This window comes from Puma concolor, chromosome C2 (genome assembly GCF_028749965.1).
Source record: "Puma concolor isolate L17-30 chromosome C2, mPumCon1.1.hap2, whole genome shotgun sequence".
Taxonomy (NCBI): domain Eukaryota; kingdom Metazoa; phylum Chordata; class Mammalia; order Carnivora; family Felidae; genus Puma; species Puma concolor.
In genome coordinates this window covers 123,921,890-123,949,755 of record NC_141675.1, presented here as the reverse complement: position 1 = coordinate 123,949,755, position 27,866 = coordinate 123,921,890, and the positions used below count along the sequence as shown (strand labels likewise).

Below are 27,866 nucleotides of genomic sequence, written 5' to 3'. Positions count from 1 at the left end.
CAGGATTACACTCCCAATTCCATCAACCCTGATCTACTGGAGACAGCTACCTTTGAATTATCAATTAGGTAAAGAAGATTCTCCCTGATCAAACTTTAGTCAGGTTCCTCTGATCCTTATTCTCTACCAGACCTCATCCTTGGCCCTTGTCCTATATTTGACACACTCAGCCCAGTCTTAGCAAAGAATCCTGTTATGCCATTCCCTCAAACTTGATATTTCATCACCCTAGTCTGCCTTCAGCAAGAATCCTATTAAGTTGGTTTATCAAAAATTATCCTACCCTATATGTCTCCTCTAAATAATTTTCCATCCATGGACCATCTCACACCACTCCTTTGCTATACTCAGAATTCACCTCAGTTCTATACTCTGTCCCCCATTACAATAACTATTGAATAAAATCTGTCTTTGATGCTTTAACCTAATGTCCAGCTCTGGCTGCCTTAGACAGTTCTCTCCTGGGAATATGGTCAGATGGTAGCTTGTCTGGATTACCTTTAAAAATAACTCCACTAAATGCATAGTTTGACCCTCCTTCAGTCTTTTTTCAAAGCATGTCCAAAATTTGTACCTTGTTTACTATATGCCATATTTTTTTCAAGTTTCTAGGAACGAATCCAGAAGAATTTTAGGAATCATTCCAGGCTTTTTAAATCATAAGCAAAATCCCACATCAAAAAGTATCCACTATCCAGTTATATATTCTATGTCCCAACTCCAATTCAACTCCCTAAAAATTCATTACCAGGCATTTCTCCCATTTTCTGCCAGGATATCTTAGCCATGGAGTGACCTGAGCCAGGAGCTTCTTTATTCCTCCCCCTCCAAAGAACAGACAATTATTCTCAATTTACTAGTTTAAAACAGAAGTTCTCAAACTGTGCAATGCATAAGAAATACCTAGAAGGCTTGTTAAAATATAGATTGATGGCCCTTTCTCCATTGGGATGGGCCCCAAGAGTTGTCATTTCTAGTATATTTGTAGTTGAAGCTGATGCTACTTGTCTGCTTTAAAAATTATTTGAGTCAAAGGAATAAGAGAATGTGGAGGAAGGAAAAAACACCTTTAAAGGCATCTCACTCAGGTGTCTCATTTTCACAGTAGACAAGAAAAGGGACTCTGCTCACCTATAGTAAGGGAAGCTAGACAACCCTGTTGGCCCATATGGTTAAGAAATTTGGATGTTCAAGGTTCTTAGGAGAATCTACCTAAATGTCTCCATCCTATGTTTCAGGTTTTCACTTTTTCTCTAATACAGTACTATTTTTTTTCCCCAAAGACTTGTCAGGGTTTTGAATTTCATTATTCTCATAATAATATCTTGTGCTATTTTTTTAACACACTCTGCCCTCCAGGAGATGAAGATATCCTTAAATGTTGCCATGGAAGGATTCTAGATTTCATACCATACTGCTATAATTTGATATTAAATTGGTTAGCAACATCTGATCTGCTGTAATTTTCTTTTTCTCAGTATTTCAATGGGAGATAAAAGCTATCCATAAACTCCATTCTAAATGGGGCAAGTCAGGAACTGCCTATTGTACCTTCTTCCTGGAAATAACATGTATCGTTTATGCTCCTGTTGTACTGTGTAAACAAAATCACATGTCAAACATAACTTCTGGAAATATTTGGTAAAACTAATCCCTGTGTTTCATACTTCTCATCTCTAAATATTTGCTTCACTATCCTTTCTTCCTTTCTCTCTCTCTCTCTCTCACACACACACACACACACGCACACACTCACCATCTCACTACAGAAGACTACCCAATTTCTTATTCATTCACCCCATTAAACTCAGTACTCTGGATCCATTTCTTAGTGATACATGGCAGTTTCTTCATCAGAGGATAAAGGGTCTAGACATAAAAGCATGGCATTTCAATTACTAATATACTTGATATTATTTGTACCTAAATATTCTGCCTAGATACTTCAAAATAAATGTATTCAATGCAGAATAATTTTATAAGTGAAATCGTGTGTTACTATGGTTTAGGTAAGGGTGTGGATTAAGTGCTCCCAGGAAATTCTATTCTCAGAACCCTTTATACAAAATCCAAGAAACATGCCAGTCCTCTCTGGTGACCTCATTATCTTCCCAAAGTGTGTCTGAGGTGAAGAATGATTTTGTCAATCACTGTCCTGAAGGACCGGTTTAGGCTCTGTGAGAGGATCCCTTTTTATCTTTTAGGTCTTTGATCTTCCTGGGGTGCAATTATCAGGCCACTGACTCTTCTGTCATTTTTGTCTTTAGGGAAATACCTGCAAGCTTCAATTTTCAGATGCACTGTAATTCAGACTTTATTTTATGTCATGATAGTGGTTTAAATTCAGGTGTATCACTATTTGATAACTATTTTATCAAACTATGTTTGCTGTTGTCTTTTACTTGTGTAAAGTGAAAATTGTTAACATATTATGTTTTGTTACCATTTCCTTTTGAAGGGATTTATGTTTTACTAGTTAAACAAAATACCAAGGCCAGAAAAAGTCACTTTTTGGCAACATTCAAATGGTAATACTTATGATACGATAACAGACGCTGGGCTACTCATCCATCTAGGAACCTAAAATATCAGTACAGCTTACAAATTGTAACCACTCAGTCATAATGCATAAGATACATTTACTATGCAACAAAATAGTACCTACTATGCAACCCAACAATTCACTCCAATGTACTTACCCAAAAGAAATAAAAATACATACCCACATAAGGACTTGTACATGCATGTTCATGGCAACTTTACTCATACTAGCCCCAACCTGTAAAGAACTGAATTATCCATGAACAAGTAACCAAATTGTGTTTAACATATATAATGGGACACTATAGTGTGATCAAGAAGAATGGACAAATAGTACATGTCACAAGATGAATAGTTCTCAAACCTTATGCTGAATGAAAAAAAAGCAGATAGAAAGAAGCACATATTATATGATAAGGCTTATATAAAGTAATAGAAAATCCAAACATGTATAAATGACAGAAAGCAGATCAGTTGCTACCTGGCCCTGACTTAAAGTACACTGACTACAAAGTGATATGAGGGAACGTTTGTACATGATAGAAATGTTCTATATCTTTATGATGGCTGTTGTTCCACAGACATACACATCTGTCAAACTCATCAAAGTATAAATTTTAAAACAGTTAACATCTGAACTTAGAAGACCCAAGTTGAGACACTCCATTCACAGTCTGTAAAATATAGACATTCTGTGATAATGACTATAAGAACTACTCAATATTTTTAATCAGAATAAATCATACACATTATATACTAGCTTAAGTTCTGAAATTTAGTCTAAAATTGTGATCAACATATGTCCTAAGCCCATCTGAGATTTTATGGTCATGAATTACTTATTCAATAATCAAACTTTTTAAAGACATCAAATTTTGATCCTTCCCTTAACAAACACCTATGTTTTCAACCCTGTAATGATTTATAATTAAATGAAATAAAACAAATTAAATTATAACTAATGATAATTTTATTTTAAAATTAGAAATGATATGTTTAGCATTAAAATGATTATAATTTTGAAGGGAAGGGACATTAGATAAAGAGAAATATTTTGATTCTAATTGAAAAGTATAATTTTTCTAAACTTGAGTTTTAGGTAGAAATATATCAGATAATTTAACTAAATTTGAAGCACACCTGAAAGTTTTTATAAACTTTTTGTATATAAATTAGCTTCATTAGATTTAGTAAGTTTCCTTGAGAGACTTATAAAAGTTAAGTATAGTTAAGTATTTGAATATGTAGATTGTCTTCCTGGATATAAGATTTCTCAGTTGGCTATCTATAGTACTAACAAGGAATGAATATTAAACTTCTGTTATAGCTCAACCTATTTACAGAAATTTTATTGGTTAAGATTACAAATGGAGGTGTCTGGATGTTTCAGTTAGTTGAGCATCTGGCTTTTAATTTCACCTCAGATCATGATCCCTGGGTCCTGGGAAACAACCCCAGCATAGGGCTCTGTTCCGAGCAGGAAGCTGCTTAAGAGTCTCTCTGGGCGCCTGGGTGGCGCAGTCGGTTAAGCGTCCGACCTCAGCCAGGTCACGATCTCGCGGTCTGTGAGTTCGAGCCCCGCGTCGGGCTCTGGGCTGATGGCCCAGAGCCTGGAGCCTGTTTCCGATTCTGTGTCTCCCTCTCTCTCTGCCCCTCGCCCGTTCATGCTCTGTCTCTCTCTGTCCCAAAAATAAATAAACGTTAAAAAAAAAAAAAAAAAAAAAGAGTCTCTCTCTCTCTCCCCCTACCCCTCTCCCCAGCTCAGATTCTCTCTAAAATAAATAAAAAATAATAAATAAATAAATAAATAAATAAATAAATAAATAAATAAAAGATTACAAATGGAACTATTTAAGGATTAGTCTATGTGAATTACCTGGAAGCAGCATTAATAAAATTCCCTATAAAAACAATGGTTTATAATTTATATAAAATTATTGGGTTACTAATTAAAATGACAAGATCTTTTGGGTATTTTTGAATGAATTATATGGAAATTAGATTTTAAATGTGCTGCCTTAAAATAGGAATATGAATCGAATACTCAAGTTACTTCAAATACTTTTTTAAGTGTCCAAAGTTACCCTTAGATGTCAAAAGCTGACATTAATAATACAAAGTGGAGGCTCAGAGTCGAATGTAATTTCACTGGAGAAAATTATGGCAAGATGATGGTTATGAGAGTTAATTTTCAGACAGAGAAACTAGAAATCAGAAATATGGGCAATATTTTCAACAAAAGTAGATGAGAAAGCATGCACACTTATCCCGAAGTTCCAAAAGATGAGAATAAACCACCAACAACCATAAAATCTTCATTGTGTCAATATCTTTGTAGGAAGCAAAGTAAGGAAGTAAAGAAACAGTCTCTGATGGATTTGTGACCAGAACACCAACATTAACAAATATTCACTGAAAAGAATGTAGCAGGAAAATTTGAAAAGAGCAGCTAAACATGACAAAGGACTGATAATACCAGGTGACTTCAAGAGGCCTGTGGTAAAAACGACCAAGGACTGAAGCATTCTATTCCTATTAACTTTCAAACTTATATGCCATTCTTGGGCAGGGCCCTAAATTGAGAAACTATCTAAGCAGGTTCAAATTAATCAGGAAAGAGATAAGAAATGATAGAAGACCATATGGTCTGTAAATATACAGAAAGTGTGAGGCAACAATTTTATATCTAGCAAATCACTATAAGCAAAAAGAACACAAACCAACATGCAAGTTTATGAAGTACATTATTATAATAATTATTTTTAAAATAAATTTTAGACAACCAAAATTGCTGGAAAGACATAGGCATCAAGTATTGATAGGCAGCATTAAATATATTGGTACATATATAATTAAGAGAAAATATGAAATAAGAGGGACAGAAGGAGTGTAAGTGTTGTAATAGCTACATGGTGTAACAATATACACAGAATTTAATTATGAAAATAATAAAAGAATGGTCAATGAGTGTGCACAATTTTTATTTTAAAGAAGTTATATTGGTGATAGTGTTATTATTGTTATTCTGAGACTTTTATGTGGGTATAATAGGACAGAGCAAATGAATAATTTGGGATATTTGAATTCTATCATGTCCATCATTCTTGACCATCATAAATTTCAGTGTGGGATAAAGGAGATGCAAATATAGAAAAGAAATGTAAGTAAGCATTTATTCTTGAATTTGATTGGAATGTAAATATAATGTCATTCAATATGATATATACACATATATGATAATTCGAATTCAAATACACACATATGCACACACACACAAACTTTTATACTCCCAGCAGTATCCACTGAAAATGACAAAAAATGAGAACATAGTAGCTGATTGTGACCTTGTAACATCATTTATTACAAAGGGCCTTTGGAGGTATGACTGATTCCAGAATCACAGCAAGAAATATTAAAGATGAGACCAGACAAGACACTTTTTCTCATGCATCCTATTATGACAAAAGGGCATTGAAGTAAGGAACTATCATAACAAAAGAATGAAAAAATTATGTTTCAAGAATAATAATTTCACTGTACTGAAACCTATCAATGTTTAAATGAATGAGTTTATGTTTAATTCCAGTATAGTTAAGATACAGAATTATATTACCCTTTGTATAATATAGTGATTCAATAACTCTATACATTATTCAGTGCCCATCAAGATAATTAACCCATTCACCTATTTCACCTATCCCTCACCCAAGTCCTCTTTGGTAAACATCCATTTCTTCTCTATCGTTAACAGTCTGGGTTTTGGTTTCTCTCTTTTTTCATTTATTCATTTGTTTCTTAAATTCCACATACTAGTGAAATGATATATTTGTATTTCTCTAACTTGTTTTACTTAGCATATACTCTATAGATCCATCCATGTTGTTGTGCATGGCAAGATTTCATTCCTTTTTATGGCTGAGTAATATTCTATATATATATGTATATATGTATATATGTGTCTATATGTATATATGTACATATGTGTGTATGTATGTGTGTGTATATATATGCATATATATATATATATATATATATATATATATATAGTATATATATATATATATATAACTTCTTTATCCATTCATCTAATGATAGACACTTGGGCTCCTTCCATAATTTGGGTATTGTAAATAATGCTGCAATAAATGTGGTGGTGCATATATCTTTTCAAATTAGTGTTTTCAGAAATGGGTAAATACCCAGCAGTGCATTTACTAGATTATATGGTAATTCTATTTTAAATTTTTTGAGGAACCTCCATACTATTTTCCACATGGCTGCACCAGGTTTCATTCCCAGCAGTGCACTAGGGTTCCTTTTATTCACATCCTTGCCAACACTTGTTTCTTGTGCCTTCGATTTTAGCCATTCTGACAGGTGTGAGGTGATATTTCATTGTGATCTTGATTTTCATTTCCCTGATGATGAGTGATGATGAACATCTTTGCATGTGTCTGTTGGCCACCTGTATGTCTTCTTCAGAAAGATGTCTGTTCATGTCTTCTGCCTATTTTTAATTAGATTATTATGGTGTGTGTGTGTGTGTGTGTGTGTGTGTGTGTGTGTGTGTGTGTGGAGTTACTAATCCTTTATTTGATATGTCATTTGAAAATATCTTCTCCCATTAAGTAGGATGCATGCATCGTAGTTATGTTGTTTCTTTCTCTGTGCAGAAGCTTTTTATGTTGATGTAGTTCTAATACTTTATATTTTCTTTTGTTTCTTTTCCCTCAGGAGACAAGTCTAGAAAAATGTTGCTACAGCTGAAGTCAGAGAAATTACTGCCTGTACTCTCCTCAGGAAATTTTATGGTTTCAAGTCTCATATTTAGGTCCTTAATCCATTTGAGGTTTTTTGTTTGTTTGTTTTTGTTTTTTTGTTTTGTTTTGTTTTGTTTTGGTTTTTGTATGGTATAAGAAAGGGAAGCCTGTAGCTATCCAGTTTTCCCAACATTATTTGTTGAAGATATTTTTTCCCATTGCATATTCTTGATTTCTTTGTGGAAAACTAATTGACCATATAATCATGGGTTTATTTCTGGGCTCCTTATTTTATTCCATTCCACTGATTTAGGTGTCTATTCTTGTGCCATTACCACACCGTTTTGATTACTACAGCTTTGTAGTATATCTTGAAATGTAGGATTGTCATACCTCCAGTTTTGTTCCTTTTTCTCAAGATGCTTTGGCTATTCAGGGTCTTTTGCAGTATCCTTACTATATTTCTCAACTAACACATTAAAAGTCCATAGATTAGAGTATAACTGTTTTGTCATATCTAATGAATGTATATAGACATTATTTATCAATGGCAGTTGGCAAAACAAACAAATAAATGAACAAACACTGTACATGTTCCTCATAATCTTGCCAAATATCACCCATGACCTTGTTAAAAATGTAGACAATAATAAAATTAGATTATTTCTTTTTTTTTTATTTTTCAGTTTTTCAAAGCCCTACATAAACTGTTCCTTTTGTTACCTCTCTGACCTCAACTTCTATTACTTTCTCTTTAGTAATTTTTCTCCCTGCCTCACTCGCCTCTTTGATCTTCACCAAATATAGGCAGGTAAACACCTACATCAAGACTGTTGTATTTGCTGGTACATCCCACCGATATATGAGAGTTAAAAAGAAGCCACCCAAGTCCTTAAAGAATTTACCTATAGTTTTGCATAAATTAGATTCCTTTTACATACATGATAGGACTGATCTCTTCTTGATATATTTCTTAATGTTTATGAATACTCAATCCTCTGGATATTTACTTGTTTATCTTTTGTTTACTTCCCTGTAATATAAATTCCATTATGGTAGGAATTTTTATCTATTTATTACTGTAACCTGTGCCTGGTGCAAAGTATAAACTTATTACACATTTATTTAATATACAAATAAATGAATGGGTAAAGTGACATGGCATGCAGTACAATGTATTTTATTACTAAGTTTGAGCAACTTGTCGAACCTGCAAATAAAGATATGTAGTAGATATCTACAAATATGTAGAGACTTTAAATTTAAGATAACATTTATTAAATAAAATATTCCATTATAGAGGCTCAAATAGTTACTATGAGTATAGAAGTAAATAAACATAGACAGACCATGTCTCTATCAAACTTACATTAATGATTTCTTTCTATGGATAATAAAGTCTCTGTAATAAATGAGATTGCCTGGTAGGCAGGCTGTACAATATAATAATAGCTAAGTTTCAAAACATATCCATGGGAAATAAGTTTTTAGGAGAGATAGAGAAACATAATATTAAAAGTGAGAAAAAGTACAGGCAAAGAAAAAAAATGTAAAAATTAAACTCTCTGTAGTGAAAGAGAAGATTTAAAGAAGAGTGTATCTAACAGTGCCAAATACTGCTGCAGGATTAAGTAGGATGAGAACAAAACCCAGGGATTGGATTTATTGATGAGGAATTCATTAGTAATTGTAGCAAAAGCTCTTTCTATGTAGTCATAGAGATATGGACCAGATTTAATGCATTGGGGAATGAGGTGGAAATAGAGACATTGACATTAACTGTTTCAGTCACTGAGTTTTATCAAGAAAGGGAAGAAATAGGGCATGACATTGTGGTTAAGATAGTTTCAAAGAAAGTATTTTTTTTCTTTTTCTTTTCCTTTTATTTTTTTTTTAACATGGGAAAGACTAATATGTGGATTGACTGAGGAAAAAACACTGAGAAGGGAGAAAGTGAATAGACAAGAAAAATAGCACTAGAGTTCAAAAGGTCAATAACAAGGTGACAAAGCCTTAAAGGTCAATCTTCTTCTGAAGTAAGAAGAATATCAGGGTAAGTAATCCTAACGAAGATGCAATTTATAGATCAGGAATATGTGTATATCTGAAAAATTGCCTCAAAAATAATTCTGTCTCAAAAAAAAAAGAACTGAAATGGTATATTTGTGATATGTCTAATCATTTTATTTGGGGTTATATTTGTGAATCCTATTTCCTTTGAATACTCTCTGGGCTCTAAAAGTAGTTGCCACAATTTTAATGAAAACAGTCATTGCTATTTGGGGGGGAACAGAGATTAGACTTTTCTAATTTTATATATTATTCTAAGAAGGTTCAGTGGAAAGTTATCACTCTCAGTTTCAATATGTTACTAAAAAGAAAGTTAATGCTAAATTGTATGATGTTACTGCCAAGCAGGAATTGAGAATTACAATAGTGACAGGATATTTAGAATACATGTATTAGCACAAGCAGGATGTGGTGAGAATCAGAGAAGGGCCTCATGGAAATCTTGCAAATTTGGCCCTGATCCAGGAAAGCTCTGATCAAAGGAGTAGAGTAGGGCATGTACTTAAAAGAATAGAATGGAACTGGTGACATTTTCAGGTTAGACAGAGGTAGGGTAGGCTATTTCTTTTTTTAATTTTGTTACACTAAAGACAGGGGATCTAGCTCTAGAATCTTTGGATGTGCATACTTTTTGGAAAGGACAGTGCTACTTATAAATAACCAGACTTAGGTATTATACGTGCACTTTAGTTGTGATTTTACAAGAAGATATTGCTCTGAGGAAAAACATGATTCAAAACATTATGGCTGAATTTTGTCTCCACAGCCAAATTTATATGTTGAAGCCCTAAACTCCAGTACTTCAGAATATCACTGATTACAGAGATACAGACATTAAAGAATTAACTTATAATGAACATTTTAAAGTGTATCATATTCCAGAGCACCTGGATGGCTCATTCAGTTAAGTGTCTGACTTCGGCTCAGGTCATGATCTCGTGGTCCATAAGATTGAGCCTCACATCTGGCTCTGTGCTGACAGCTCACAGAGTGGAGCCTGCTTCAGATTCTGTATCTCCCTCTTTCTCTGCCCCCTACCCCACTCACATTCTGTTTCTCTCTTTCTTAAAAAAAAATAAATATTAAAAAAATATAAAGTGTATCCTAATCCAATATGATGGTGTCTTTATTAAAAAAAAAAAAAGAAAAGAAAATTTGGACACAAAAAACTACCTCCAGGGATTTAAAAACACAAAGGAAAGACCATGTGAGGATGTGGTGAGATGATCCTCTGCAAGTCTGAGAGCTCTCAGAAGCAATCACACCTACCAACATCTTCATTTTGGACTTCAGGCCTTCTAAATTATGAGAAAATGAATGTCTCTGTTTTAAGGAACCCAGTTTGTGGCATTTTCTATGTCAGCCCCAGCAAACTAAAATACAAACCATCTCCTTAAGTTTTTGATGAATACTACAAATCCTTCTATTTGATAATATTTGCAATGACAAGGCAATAATAGTTACAAGAATAGTAAGAGTTGTAGAATTAGTAAAATCTAACATTTGTCAAGATATTACACTAAACCCTCACATGAACTACTGTTATACTCATTTTATGAACAAAAATTAAATAACTTCTCCAATGTCACAAAAAGTAGTGGCAGAACCAACAACTGTCATTGATAATTTGATTTCCTAGAATCTCACATTTTTTTTAATTTTTTTTTCAACGTTTTTATTTATTTTTGGGACAGAGAGAGACAGAGCATGAACGGGGGAGGGGCAGAGAGAGAGGGAGACACAGAATCGTAAACAGGCTCCAGGCTCCGAGCCATCAGCCCAGAGCCCGACGCGGGGCTCGAACTCACGGACCGCGAGATCATGACCTGGCTGAAGTCGGACGCTTAACCGACTGCGCCACCCAGGCGCCCCTCACATTTTTTGAAATATGACTTGAACAGCATAGAGCAAAATTATTAATAACATATAATATTTTGGACAAAAAGAAAACCTGACAGAAAACTGGAATGTTGGGGAAGATAAAGTGTGAATCAAATAAAAGAACATTTAAGGGCCACTACACAACATACATATTCTTATTAAAAATTAAAATAATCTGACAGCTTTTCAGTCTATAGTCCATGGAGCAGATACAGATTAGATGCAAAGTTAGTTTCAGCCAAAATTCTGCTTTGCTAATACATAATAATGGTATGAGAAAAAAATCAAGGGAATTAAGTGTATGAACATAGTGTTTATAATTATGGACCATGAAATTTAAACTAGAGGGCTGTAGACACACAGGAGGTGAGAAACATTGAAATTGTATGAAGGTAAGTGCCTTGATAGTCACCGTGAATTATAAAGGATTTCCAGGGAGTTAATTATTATAAGGAATGAGCTGAAATGATAGAAGGTGGTCAGAGAGTTGGATGTATAAAGTTACAATTATAGAGGGATTATTGTGATTAATACTGACAATTTATTGGTTATGATGTATCTGCAAGTAAGGGACTGAGAAAGATTCAAGTACAAGACTTTTAGAAGAAAGGAATTCCAAAGTATGGAAAGGCTGGACTTGAGATGCATCATACACATGTCTACTATGTTCCTAACACACCAAGAATTAAGATAGTAGTAGTGCTGGAGAAAGTAGATTGATGTAGGAATGAAAATCATGAAAAAGGGGGAAATATGCAAGGGTTAATGGATGACTGCAACAACAAGAATTAGTAGGCAATGATCTTATTCTATTAGATTCAAAATTAAGCTTGTGTGTGTGTTTTCCCGTGAGGGAGAAAAATTGGTTTCAAAGGAGCTACTTAGAGTCGCCACTTGAGAGGGTTTGAGGAGAATTAGTGTCCTTAGGGGAAAGTCAGGTTTTTATTAGTGCAAGAAAGTAAGAATGAAAGAAATATATGGAGAAAAACTAAAAATATATAGGGTTTTGCTGATAATGAATCATAAATTAGGTGGGGAAGAAGCTATAAAAGGGGAAATAATGAGAAAAGAATAAGGGACACATAGTCTATGAGATGATGGTTGACTTGGACCTTGGTATTCTTGGTGTGGCTGCCATTATCAGACATAAAGGCATAATGATACTGACTCCAGTGGATTCCCATCAGGGAGTGTAGCAAAGGCCCAATTAAGAAATGATTGAAGGCTTGGGAAATTACAAACAGACAATAGCCATACTTTATATAAAAAACAGAACCCTGACCAACAACCTATGGTAAACTCCACAGATACCACCCTTGTTTAGCTACAGTGAACACCCAGGAATTCAGGCTAGGAGTTTAGACTGCTATCTCAAATAACAATCCAGGAAGCCAAGCAATAACCCCTGAAATAATTGGCCTCAAATGGCCAGGATGTGATTGATTACAAAGTTTTTCCGATTTCTGTCCTACTTCTACCAAAGCAATCAAATATGCACATAAAACCAAGTTACATGGGCTGCCCTTCATCAAGTTTGCCTTTCTACAACTTTTCCATGCCAACAATCTCCAATCAAAATAACTGAAGCTTTCCTTCTGTTTCCTACTGTAAAGCTTTCTACTCTACCTTTGAGTCTTTGCCAAAACACAAGTGATGATGGTTTATTTTCTTGCTCTAGCCTTTGCTTATTCAAAATTAAAAATGAAGGTAGATGCACTGAGAGAGTCATGCTTTTAATCTCTGGTCCAGTATAATGTTGAAACATTTTGAGGTCAAATTCTTATTCCATGTGTATGTACAACATCTTATTCCTGGTTGATGGACTTCAGGATTTTCAGGAAGCTGAATATACTCTCATTTTAGGGTTGTTTTTCTCTAAATATCTTTGTTCACTTATCCTAATTTAAGTTCTCACTCATACATTTCAGGGTAGCTTCTCCTGACTACAAAATTTTATATTGCCATTTATCCCTTACCCACTTTTCCATTGATCATTCCCCATCTCTCTTAACCTGCACTTTTCTCTTTTAACATATTTCTTATATTACTTCTTATGTTAATTTGTGTTGTACTCTTTCCAAGATACAATGCAACATCTTCAAAAATAGAAGACATTTTGGGGTGCCTGGGTGGCTCAGTCAGTTAAGCGTCCGACTTAGGCTCATGTGATGATCTCATGATTTGTGGGTTGGAGCCCCGCACTGGGCTCTGTGCTGACAGCTCAGAGCCTGTAGCCTGTTTCAGATTCTGTGTCTCCCTCTCTCTTTGTCTCTCCTCCACTCATGTTCTGTCTCCCTCTGTCTCAAATATAAATAAACATTAAAAAAAATAGAAGACATTTTTATTCCTTTACTGATTAATGAGTTCCAAGGGCCTAGATCAGTGACTGGCAAAAGGCACCTGATAAATACTGTGTGAATAAATGAAGCAATGATATCATTTATGTAGAGAAATTTTATCATGATCAAAGCCTTCCCAAGCATAAACTCTATCATAGTTTTCAGAACCCACTTTTTTAAAATATAAAACATAAGGACTTGCTTCTTGGTAAAAGAGGTTTAGCTAATTTCTCAATAACTAAAGAATAACAGTGAGTTAATTTTTAAATACATAAATATAACCTAAATTGGTGTCTTGATAAATGTGATCATTAAATCTTCTTCAGCAATTCCTTATGTTTTACATCTCTGAAATTTGTAGTAATAATAATGGCATCTTTCCAACTTCCCCATACAGAATGGAAAAGCCACTGTTCCTACCTAGTTTTTGTCCTGTTTATGCAAACACCTTTCTGTTCTATGATTAACATTTTCATTGATGGTTCATTTATGTCCAATTTTGGAGAAGTTACTTACAAATGTTCTGTCTTGCTAAGAGATCCTTAAGTAAATGTAAAGCTTCTGAAAGCCAGATTTGCTATTTTTTTGGTTTTTGCCTAAGAATCCATACATAGTTTTGTTTTAAGAAGGCAGATAATACAGTCTTATTTTGTAACTATTTTTCAACTCAGTGTATTAAAATATGATAATTTTTAGTGGCTTGAGTTTTGTCTCCTGAAAATTCTCATGCTGAATCCCTAAACCCTAGTACCTTATAATGTGACTGTATTTACAGATTAGACATTGAAAGAGATAATTTATGTTAATTGAGACTGTATAAGTAGGTTCTAATAAAATGTGACTAGTATCTGTGTAAGATGAGGAAATTTGGAGAGATATGAAGAGTGTATAAGCACAGATTACAGTCCATGTGAAGGCACATCAAGAAGACAGTCATCTGCAAGTGAAGGAAAGTGGTCTCAGGAGAAATCAAACCTGCCAACACTGGACTTGGACCTCTTGGATTCCATAAATAAGAAAATAAAGTTCTGTCATTTAAGTCACCTAGTGTGTAGTATTTTGTTATGGCAGGCCTACCAAATAAATACAATAATATTTTTTATTTTTTCACCTCAATGAGAGTCAACTGTCAAAGTAAATTATGGAAAAAGCAAGTGGAAATGTCTAGTGATAATTATTTCTAACTCATGTTTCTCTTTTAACAATAGAATGCCACCACCTTTATTCATATAGCAACATCAACATCAGCAATAGTAACTTCCATTTTTGTGGACATAATTATATGCCAAATGTTGTTTTTGAAATACTTCATCTGGCTGATGTGGAATGAATTGTGCCTCCAAAAATTCATATATTGAAGTGCTAACCTCTGTGTGACTCTATTTAGATACAGGTCACTAAGGAGGTAATTAAGGTTAAATATAACCATAATAGTGAGTTTCTATTCAATAGGACTGATTTCCTTATAAGAAATGAAGAGATACCAGAGTGGATATGCACTCACTATCTCTTTCTCTCTTTCTCTTGCCCTCCCCCCATGTGTGTACACAGAGAAAGACATGTAAAGGACACAATGAGAGGGCACTATCTGCAAGATGAGGAGAGAACCACCAGATATCAACCCCACTGGCATCTTGACCTTGCACCTCCAGAATTCAGAACTGTGAGAATTTAAACTTGTTGTTTAAGTTAACTAGCCCTGTGATATGTGGTTATGATAGCTTAGGCTGACAGAACAGATTTTGGTATCATAAATGGGTTGCTGTTGTAATAAAGACTCAAAATATAGCAGTGAGTTTGGAATTGTGTGATGGGTAGAGACTGGAAGAGTTTTGAGGTGTATGCTAGAAAAGTCTAAGTTGCCTTAAAGGAAATGTTGGTAGAAATATGGACATTAAATATTATTCTACTGAGAGTTTAGAAAGAGCACAGTATAGAGAATGTATCATCTTAAAGGATACATACATCATAATGAACAGAATGCCATAGAAATAGGAACATTAAGTGTGCTTCTGGTCTCAGACAAAAATGAGGAACATATTGGAAACTGGAGGAAAGATGATTCTTGCTATAAAGTAGCAAGGAACTTAGTTGAATTGTACTCTAGTGCTTTGTGGAAGGATTTACTATCTTGGATATTTAGCACAGGAGATTTTAAACATGTTCAAAATATGACCTGATTTCTCCTTACTACATAAAGTAAAATACAACATAAGAAAGATAACTTGAAGAAATTGTTAAGCAAAAAAGGACTCTCAGCTTGTGCATATTGCAAAAAAAATGAGAAAACATGCTCTGGAAAGGACACAGAGTGTATGGCTATAACAATAACTCCATAGAGAGATTACCCATAAGTTTAATTGGTCATCTCAGCTGAAGCCAGGGATAGAGATGGAGTTATACCAGCAAAAATATTATCTGCTTAGACTAAAGAAAATAAAGCTGAGACAAAATGAAGAAGGTTGTCAGATTTCTGGAAGCCTGTAAGATGAGTCATTAGAGCTATCTCTGGCCATGAACATGTTATCCTTCAAGAAAAGAGAAGAATGACCCTAAAAAGCAGTACTAAGGACTGGGGGACAAGAAGTGTCTTCCTTAGTTTTAGAGAATGAAAACACCTTGTTTTCAAGAGAACAGGCTGCCACTGCCCAGGGCCTGAGGAGTAGGATTGCCTATTCAGGGATGTTTGGGCAACACTGTAACCCCAGTGGGAGGAAAGTGGGCCCATCACTAAGGCCCACCCACTAAGGTGGGTCCGTGGAACAGAGCATCAAGCCAAAGAGGATTATTTTCAAGTTTTAAAATTGGATGAAATGTGCCCTAAGTTGTTTACTTGCTTGGGGAAACTCCTTTCTTCTATCCAATTTCTCCATTTTTTGACAGAAATATCCTATGCCAGTGCCATTGTTTTATTTTGGAAGCATATAACTTGTCTGGATTTACAGGTTTACTCATGGAAAAGAACTTTACCTCCGGATGAATTGTACCTTGAGTCTCACCTACACTTGCTTTAGATTATATTTAGATGAGATTTTAGACTTAGAATTGATGCTGAAAGGGGTTAAGACCTTAGGGCTATTGGTAGGGGGGATATATTTTGCAAATAAAATACACGTGAACTTGGGGGTTCCAAAGAATGGAATGCCATGAGCTGAATTGTGTCCTCACAAAATTCATGTTGAAATTCCAACCACCATTACCTCAGAATATAATTATGATGGGAGAGAAGATCTTGAAAGAGGTTATTAAGTTAAAATGAAGCCATTAGAGTGGTGCCCTAACCCAAAATGACAAATGTCCTTAGAAGAGGACTAAACACCAGAGAAATGACCATTTGAAGAAGGAGAAGAGGATGACAAACTGAAAACCAAGGAGAGGCCATAGAGAAAGCTAACTCTGACAGGACCTTGATCTCAGGCTTCCAGTCTTCAGAACTATGAGAAAATAAATTTATGTTTTTTAAGCCACCCATATTGTGGTATTTTGGTATAGCAACCTTGGAAAATGAATATCATTAGCATCAAAATTGAACCACAATACAACCACTCAAGATTCAAAAAGAGGCATAAATACTTTTAAACAAGATAACACATAATATTGAGATGCAATTTAAAAATCTGTTAAACATTTCTATACCAAGATCTGTTTTTAGAAATTATTTAAATTCTCAATTAAGATTCATTGTGTCTTTCTTAGAAAACAAATTTATTCTTCAGAGGTTAAACCATTTTAACAATAATTAAAAAATAATAACCAAGTTATTTGAAATAAGTAAAAACATGCCACATTTTCCTACTTATATTTTTATATTTCCTACTTGTATTTTCCTAATTAAATTTTTCAAACATTTTTACACCTATTTGTCCTTTTTAATTTTAAAATATTTAAACAAAGAAATTTAATTTTAGTGGATATTTTCACAGTAATAGTATCCTTGAAAAAAAATAACTGTAAGATAATTCATAACATTGCAATTAGTTGACTTAAGTCATCCTATAAAGTTTACACACACACACACACACACACACGACAACATAGGTTGTTTCTGACTTTGTTCTCCCTCAAAAGGACAGGCAATGACTATTTGTGGATAAGACACCACTGAGAAACATCCTAGAACACTAGGGGTGAAGCTGAAACATGCTCCTGCTACACCATACACCTACACCATACAGAACAAGACAGATTGCATTGGAAAGGTAAGAACAGCTATATTCAGACTGCATTGCCACTCCCCCAGACCAGCATGGCACCATGTGGAGAGATCTCCTCTGAGCCTACTGTTTCTCCAGTAGGGAAAGAGGCCAAGAGGGGCCATCCAGCTTCCCCACCACAGTTATTGTGGGTCATTTTGTGCATTTCCTACTCTCATCTTGTCCCACAGGTATAGCTGGGGAAATCTGTGGGCCTCAAACACTTGGAATCTGATTGTGATGGAGAAGAAGGAAGGGACTTGCAACAAATAGCACTCGGGTTTGGCAGATCTAGTTCCTACTTGTAGAGCACAAATCGTAACACAAACCAGCAGCTTCAATTCTCTGCAGAATCAAGTCAGTGTTGCAGTCTGGCTAGGGAACTTGGCAAGGTACAGGTCTGCCTTATTTGGGTCCTCCAGAAGATTCCTCAGCTCTGGAGTCTTATCTGCCACCATCCAGACAGGGAAGCTGAGTCAGATTCACTGGTTATTAGGTATAGTTCATAGGACCATCTCACCATAAGGGTTGCTGAGAACATCTGGAAGCTGGATAGCCCAGCAACACTCAAGCTGAGAAACATGCAGGCAGCACTACTTTCCCAGAGCAAAGTCAGTATCAGGCATGATGGGTTCCCTGCAATGCCCAGGCAAAGGGTTTAATTCATAACCCCACATACTGTTAGTATAACTCCTGGTCCCTACTGTTTGGAAAGACTACTCAGGAAAATTTTAGGAGGTAGTTGGAGTGGGCCTTCCCATACCATGCATGCAGAGAAGCTGAATCACATTCCTCTCTATTTCTTTGTGTGGTTCCTGGCCTGTTTGGCCAGGGAGGCTGGTAGAAATGACTGGAAGTGGTGTATCCCAGCAAGCTCAAGCAGAGAAGTGGGCAAGCAGAGTTGATAGATTGCAAATTAAAGCCAGTGGCTCTGTTTGGCCAGGGAAATTGTGGCATGGGTCAGCTTGAGTCAAGGCCACAAAGAATCTTACCAGTCTTGCAGCTGGTTCTTCCACTGAGCTGAGGCAGAAAAAGAATATTTCATAGTCCAATGCATTGCTGAATATAGCCTTGACCCACTTAACTAGGGAATTTTACCAGGGCACACAGGAAGTTGTGACCATGTGAGGCTGATAGACCTGTTTATAGTGGCACTTGAACAAAGAGCACATCCAGTGGCTTTCCTCATGTGCATCTTCTTGCCTGATTTGGATCACCAAACTGAGCTGTACAGGCCCTGGGTCTTATCCTTCTGCTCCTCTGGGGCAGAAAAGCTAATTTATAGCCCCACCTACTGCTAAGTATAGTACCCAGTCCCAACTATCTCAAAAGTCTCTACCAGAGAACTCAGGTAACTGTGGAGTCCATCCATCCTATGGTCTCACTTGGATAGGAAATGAAGCCCAGTCCCATCCAACTGTTTTTAGCCAGTAGCACACTCCCAACCTCCAATCTCAGAGCTTGGGCAGTTCCCTTGCCCCAAAATAGATCCTGATAACAAACCCCACCTGTCCCAATTTACCAGTGGACACACCCAGAAAACCAAATAGTTAACTGGTGAAGAATTGTTTCTGCCTAAGCAAACCTGTAACATCTTTTTTTTTTTTTTTTTTTTTTGGGACAGAGAGAGACAGAGCACGAGTGGGGGAGGGGCAGAGAGAGAGAGGGAGACACAGAATCGGAAACAAGCTCCAGGCTCCGAGCCATCAGCCCAGAGCCTGACGCGGGGCTCGAACTCACAGACCGCGAGATCGTGACCTGGCTGAAGTCGGACGCTTAACCGACTGCGCCACCCAGGCGCCCCAAACCTGTAACATCTTGAAGAGGAGACTACTTACTTAAATGCATAGATATCAAAAGAAAGAATCAAGGATTATGAAAAATCAGATAAATATGATACCACTAAAGGAAACTAATAAAGGTCCAATAACTGATCATAAAGAAATAAAGATCTGTGAAATGGCAGGCAAAGAATTCTGAACAATTCTCTGAAAGAAGTTTAGTAAACTACAAGAACACATGGATACTCAACTAAGTTAGGAAAACAATGTATAAACAAAATGAGAAGTTCAACAAACAGAAACCATTGAAAAACCAACCAACGAAACAGAAATCCTAGAGCTGAAGAATATAGTGACTGAACTGAAAATGTTATTAGAGAGCTTTAAGAGCAAACTCGACTATGCAGAAGAAAGAATCAAAGACCTGAAAGACAACATTTGAAATATCCAGCCAAAAGAGCAAAAAGGAAAAAAAACTGAAAAAGAATAAGGAAATCCTGTGCGGCTTATAGGACACAATGAAAAGAAAGAAAATTTGCATTGTGGAATTCCACATTGACACTAGAAAAAGAAATGGATAAAAATGATATTAAAAGAATAGTGGCTGAAAATTTCCCAAATCTGAAGAAAGAGTTAAACTCTGAGATCCATGAGGCCTAAAGACCTCCAAATAGGTTGAGCTCCAATAGGCTTAAACCAAAGACATTATAATTAATTTGCCAAAGGTCAAAGACAAAGAATTTTGAAATTTGAAAGCAAGAGAAAGGGGAAAGTTATATATAGGGGAATCCTCATAAGATTATCTATGTATTTCTCAACATGAACTTTTCAGAATTGGAAAAAATGGTTTGATATATTCAAATATTAAAAGAAAAAAAAATCAACTAAGAATTCTATATCCAGCCAAGTGGTCCTTCAGAAATGAAGGTGAGATAAAGACTTTTTCAAGCAAATGAAAGCTTAGAGAGTTCATCACTACTAGACCTGTCTTATATGGAATGCTAAAGGGAGTTCTTTGTGTGGAAGTAAAAGTACACAAATTAACATGGTAAAAACACAAGAAGGTAGTATAAAACTCACTGGTAACGGTAAATATAGTTAAACTCTGTAACATGGTATTGGGTGTGCATAATCCACTTATAATTCTAGTTTAAAAGTTAAAAAATAAACATTAAAAGTGACAATAACTACCACTTTCTATCTCTAGTTACACAGTATAAAAAATATGTAAACTATAGCATCAATAACCAAAAAATGTGAGAGAAGGGGCTCAGTAGGTTAAGCACCTGACTCTCGATCTTACCTCAGGCCTTGATCTCAGGGTCATGAGTTCAAGCCCTATGTTAGGCTCTGTGCTGGGCATGAAGCCTACTTAAAAAAAAAGAAGTGAGGGAAAGTAGATTGGAAAGTGTAAAGTTTAGGAATTCCACTGAAGTTAAACTGTTATTAGTTTAAAATATCTTAAAATGTTTTAGGTAAGCCACATGGTAACCACAGGGGAAAACATGTAGTAGTTACACAAAAATGTGATAAAGAGGAAAGCTTACTGGTACCAAAAGATATCAAAATCCCATAAAAGATAGCAGGATGAAAAACAGGGAACAAAAAATCTACAAAAGAAATAGAAAACTACGAACAAATGGCAAAAATAAATCCTCACGTATCAAAAATTACTTTAAATGTAAACAGATTATTCAATCAAAAACATAGAATGGATGAATAGACTTTTTTTAATCCAACAATATGCTACCTACTTTAGCCTTAAAGACACACCCAGACTGAGAGTAAAGGGATGAAATAAGACATTTCAAGCATATGGTGACAACAGCAACAACAAAAAAGTGAAATAGACCTTAAACTCAAAATGGTAAAAAATAAAAAATAAGTCATTATGTAATGATAAAGGGGTCAATCATGTTAGTTTTCAACATCCTTGAAAACTTCCCAGGTATAATCTGAAAAAGGCCCCCATATATGGAAGGCATGGACAAACTGAAAAAAGATTCGTAGGTGGCAGATTTACTAAGGAAGGATACTTACATATGAGACTTGTCTTCAGTGGCCACAAGACAAGTAGATTTCTGTGTATGACTACCAAACTTTAAAAGTTTATACAGAGGTCTTTATGGGTTCAGTCATATAAACCATCCCAATAGACTCAACACTTTCTATGTCAAAGCTGTATACTTGGGGTAACTTCTTGGAATGGGGAAGGCAAGAAGAATGTACATTCCAAGCATAGAAAAGAGGGTGGAGGGGCGCCTGGGTGGCGCAGTCGGTTAAGCGTCCGACTTCAGCCAGGTCACGATCTCGCGGTCCGTGAGTTCGAGCCCCGCGTCAGGCTCTGGGCTGATGGCTCGGAGCCTGGAGCCTGTTTCCGATTCTGTGTCTCCCTCTCTCTCTGCCCCTCCCCCGTTCATGCTCTGTCTCTCTCTGTCCCAAAAATAAATAAACGTTGAAAAAAAAATGTTTAGAAAAAAAAAGAAAAGAGGGTGGAGAGCCCCCAGTTAACAGGACTAGCCCATGGGGCAACCAGTAGTCATGTCATCTCAATGACCACCTCCCCACAACAAATATATAAAAAGCTATACATATTGTAAATATTTATATGCCCCACATCATAGCATCTAAATACATGAAGCAAAAACTAACAGAGCTAATGTTTATAGCAGCATCTTTAATAATAGCCAAATTATGGAAAGAGCCTAAATGTCCATCAAATGATGAATGGGTACAGAAATTGTGGTTTATATACATAATGGAATACTACATGGCAATGAGAAAGAATGAAATATGGCCTTTTGTAGCAACGTGGATGGAACTGGAGAGTGTTATGCTAAGTGAAATAAGCCATACAGAGAAAGACAGATACCATATGTTTTCACTTTTATGTGGATCCCGAGAAACTTAACAGAAGACCATGGGGGAGGGGAAGGAAAAACAAAGGTTAGAGAGGGAGGGAGCCAAAACATAAGAGACTCTTAAAAACTAAGATCAAACTGAGGGTTGTTGGGGGGTGGGAGGGCAGGGAGGGTGGGTGATGGGTATTGAGGAGGGCACCTTTTGGGATGAGCACTGGGTGTTGTATGGAAACCAATTTGACAATAAATTTCATATTTAAAAGCAAACAAAAACCTAACAGAGCTAAATGAAGAAAATAATAATAAAACAATAATAGTTTGGGAGCTTTAAAATCTCACTCTCAACAACTGACTCATCATTCCAGAGAGAGAATAAATAAGGAAAGAACAGATTTGAACAACACTATAGACCAAATGGAATTACCAGACATATACAGAACATTCTATCCAACAACCACAGAATAAACATTCTTCTCAAGCACACACTAAACATTTTTTTTTTTTTTTAGTTAGGCTAGACCATATGTTAGGCCACAAACAAGTCTTAGCAAATTCAAGAGGATCATATCACTATTATATGAAACTAGAAATCAATAACAGGAAGAAAACTTGAAAACTTAGGAATATATGGAAATCTCCTGAATCATCAATGGATTAAAGAAGAAATTAAAAGATAAATAAAAAATCATCTTAAGAAAAACAAAAATGGCAACATACCAAAACTTACAGGATGCAACAAAAGCAATTCTAAGAGGAGAATCATAGCAATAAACATCTAGATTAGGTTGTTAGCAGGAGGAAGTATATAATAAAGATTAGAGCAGGGGCATCTGGGTGGCTCAGTCGGTTAAAAGTCTGACTTTGGCTCAGATCATGATCTCATGGCTGGTGAATTCGAGCTGCACCTCTGGCTCTGTGCTGACAGCTGGAGCCTGGAGCTTGCTTTGGGTTCTATATGTGTGTCTCTCTCTCTATCCCCTCACCTGCTCATGCTCATGCACTCTCTCTCTCAAATAAATAAACATTTAAAAAATTTTAATAAAGGTTAGAGCAGAAATAAATAAAGAACAGGAAAACAATGGAGCTACCAAACTAAGAGTTGGTTCTTTGAAAAGACAAAATTGATAAAACTTTAGCTAGACTAACCAAGAAAAAAGGGAGAGGATCAATTTCCACTAATTATAAATGAAAGAGGGGACATTATAACTGATACCACAAATACAATAATTTGTAAGAGGTTACTATGAACAAATGTAAGCCAACAGACTGGATAACCTAGAAGAAAGAGAAACTTTCTTAGACGCATATCATCTACAAAGACTTAATTAGGAAGAAATTAAAAAGTTGAATAGAGTAATTGCTAATAAGGAGACTGAATCAGTAATCAAAAATCTCCTCTATAAAGAAAAGTTCATGACCAGATGGTTTCACTGGTGAATTTTACCAAACATTTAAAGGAAAATTAATGCCCATCCTTCTTAAACTATTCTAAAAAAATCGAAGAGGAAGAAACACTACTAAAATCATTTTATGAGGCCAGCGCTACCCTAATACTAAGCCAGAAAATGACATTACCAGAAAACTACAGAACAATATCACTAATGACTACAGATGCAAAAATTCCTAATAAAATACTAACAAACCAAATTCAACAGAACATTACAAAGGTTATTCACCATGATCAAGTTGGATTTATTCCAGAATGCAAGAACATTTCAACAACACAAATCAATGTGAAACATCACATTAACAGGATGAAAGAAAAAAAATTATATGATCATTTTGATAGATTCAGAAAAAGCAACTGACCAAATGCAATATCTGTTCATGATAAATCTCTTGAAAATTGATGAATTTTTAATACAGGGGACATTCCTCAATATAATAAAGGTTAAATATGATAATCACATAGCTAACATCATACTCAGTGGTAAAAGCTACGAAACTTTGCCTCTAATGTCAGAAATAAGATAAAGGTACCCATTCTTACCACTTCAACAGAGTACTGGAGTCCTACCTAGAGTAGTCAGGTAAGAAAAATAAAAGGCATCAGAACTGGAAAGAAAAAAGTAAAAATGCTTCTATTTTCGAATGATATAATTTTATATATAGAAAATCCTAAAGACTCCCCCCAAAAACTGTTAGATATAATCAACATATTCAGTAAAGTTTCATGATACAAAATTAACACAAAAATCAGTAGTGTTTCTACACGATACAAAAAATTATTTGGAAAATAAATTTTAAAAAATCCCATTTACAATAGCATCAAAACTCTAAATTATTTAGCTATAAATTTAACTACGGAGGTGAAAGATCTCCACTCTGAAAACTACAATATATTGGTGAGAGAAATTAAGACACAAATAAATGCCAAGATACACTGTGTCCATGGCATGAGAGAATAAACATTGTTAAAATGTCCATACTACCAAAGCAATCTACAGATTCAATGCAATCCCTAACAAGATTCCAATGACATTTTTTTACAGAAGTACAAAAACAGCCCTAAAATTTATACAGAACCACAAAAGACCATGAATAGCCAAAGAAATCCTAAGAGCAAAGCTAGAAACATCATATTTTCTATTTCAAGCTATATTATAAAGCTATAGGAATCAAGAAAATGTGGCATTGGCATAAAAACAGACAAATAGACCAATAGAACAGAACTGAGAGCCCAGAAAAAAAAATCCAAGCTTATATAGTTACCTAATATTTGGCAAGGGAGCCAAGAATACTCAGTAAAGACAGATTCTTCAATACATTTTGCTTTGAAAACTGGTTATGCATATGTAAAAGAATGAAACCAGATCTCTATCCTTCACCACTCAAAAAGAAAAAAATGAACTCAAAATGGATTAAAAATTTAAATGTAAGACCTGAAACAATAAAACTCCTAGAAGAATACCTAGGAAAAAAGTTCCTGGATCTATGTTTTGGCAATGATATAAGAACTCATACTCTCAGGGCACCTGGTTGGTTCAGTAGGTTAAACGTCTGAGTTTGGCTCAGGTCATGCTCTCAGCGTTCATGAGTTTGAGTCCTGAGTGAGGCTCTGTGCTGACAGCGTGGAGCCTGCTTCAGATTCTGTGTCTCCCTCTCTCTCTGCCCTTCCCCTGCTTGGGTTCGTTCTCTCTCTCTCTCTCTCTCTCTCTCTCTCTCTCTCTCTCTCTCAAAAATAAACATTTAAAACATTTAAGAAATGCATATGTGTCAATAAGAAAAAATATTCTGATTAAAAATCAACAAAGGACGAAAATAGGCATTTTTCCAAGGGAGATATATGAATAGCCAACAGGTATATGAAAAGATGTGCATTATCACCAATCATAAAGGGAATGCAAATCGAAAACAAAAATGAGATATTATCTCACAACTGTTAGGAGGACAGTTATCGAGAAGACCAGATTATAAAAAAAGCTGGTGAGAATATGGAGAAAAGAGAACCCTTGTGCACTGTTGGTAGGATTGCTAACTGGTACATCCATTATGGTAAATCCTCAAAATATTAAAAATAAAACTATCATATTACCCAGAAATTCCACTTCTGGGGAATATATTTGAAGGAAAGGAAAACACTATGTCAAAGAGATACATGCACCCCCATACCTATAGCAGCATTATTTACAATAGCCAAAGACACATAGGAAACAAACTGTTCCTATATATGTACACATGGGATGTGTACATTTTATTCAGCCATAAAAAAATGAGGAAACACTGACATTTATGACAACATAGGAAACATCGACATTTATGAGTACAATATATTATTTGAAATAAGTCAGAGAAATACAAATACTATATCATCCCACTTCTATGCAGAATCCAAAACAAAACAAATAAAAAACAAACAAAAAATACCCAAACTCATAGAAAAAGAGATGATTTTTGTGGTTACCAGAGATGAGGGAGTGGGAAATTGGAGGAAATTGGTTAGAAGGTACAAACCACCAGTTATAACATAAGTACTGGCGATGTAACACACAACATGTTGTTTATTAACACTCCTGAATGGTATAAACACTGCTAACTAAATAAACCATAACATTTCTCATTTCAAGAAAAAGAAAGTAAGTATATGAAGTGATCAGTGCTAACTAAATTACCGTGGTAATCATTCCATATAAATGTTTGCTGGTAATTATGCTCTATACTTTAAACATATAAAGTGCTATCTATCAATTATATCTCAATAAAACTAAAAAAAAATCTTTATTTCATTTTTAAAAATACTTTTATAGTATGCCAGAGTAAATAATATGAAGATTAATGGATGCCAGTAAGACATTTATACATACATTTATGAAGCATGAAAAGAAAATGGAAGATATATGATTTAAAATTTTATCTCCTATGGCCATTAATTGTACCTCTGTGGCCTTTGAAAAACATAAACTCCTAACAACCCATCTCAGTAGCGTTTCTTTCTGGGGGAACTAATGATATTCTAGTGAACCAACTCTTCACTGTTTTTTAAAAGTAAAAATGCCCCTCAATGTTCGTGACCATCAAAAATGCACACACATATTTTCAATTGCCTTTGGAGTGGGATTCAGAGATAAAGGGACAATGTGAGAATAAAAGCAATAAAGTGCATAGCCCTGACCAGAGTCTTCCAGAAGAGATACAGGCCTTCTCTCTTATGTGTAACTTATACATATCTCTATTGACTAATCGGTTTAACCTTTGCTGTCCTTTCTGAAAGTAATAAGGAAGAAGCTTCTATAAAGGAAATGAATTCATCTTTCCTTTAGAGCAGCCTGTGAAAATCAGAGACTGGTTTCAGACCTCCTAAATATCCCCAGTGTAGATATACTGTTGCGGAGATCAGGCAACAGAGCTCAGGAAATGTTTCGGGCCCTTTAGATATATGAAAGAGCTATGGAGTTGAAAGATGTGGGAATAAAATGTTTTGTTTTGCCCTTATAGGATAGTTCTATTTCTTTTTTTTTTTTTTTTAATTTTTTGAATGCTTATTTATTTTTGAAGGAGAGAGAGAGAGACAGAGCATGAGCAGGGGAGGAGCATAGAGAAAGGAAGACACAGAATACAAAGCAGGGTCCAGGCTCTGAGCTGTCAGAACAGACCCTAATGCAGGGCTCGGATCCACAAACCATGAGATCATGACCTGAGCTGAAGTCGGACGCTTAACCAACTGAGCCACCCAGGCACCCCAGGATGGTTCTATTTCTAAGAAGAGCAAGTGAACATTGTGGGAATTGACAAGGAAGGATCTAAGAGTAACGTTTCAACCTTGCTTTATGAAAAGACCTTGAGATGCATAGTTTGGTGTCTTATTTAAGCAATCCTTACAAAACATCAAGATTATATTATTGTCTAATATTTTCTGGCAAACATTATAAAAATTTAATACTTTTAAAACTTTTTATTTATATAGATGATACAATGCAGAAGTCTACTATTAATTTTGTTG

The 27,866-nt window shown here is 35.2% G+C and overlaps 1 long non-coding RNA gene across 1 annotated transcript; it reads left to right on the top strand.

Moving 5' to 3' along the window:
• On the top strand, nucleotides 1–27,866 carry LOC147577522 (uncharacterized). The gene is made up of 3 exons (XR_015255850.1): nucleotides 1–68; nucleotides 15,143–15,254; nucleotides 27,831–27,866. It is a non-coding gene; the product is annotated as an uncharacterized LOC147577522 (long non-coding RNA).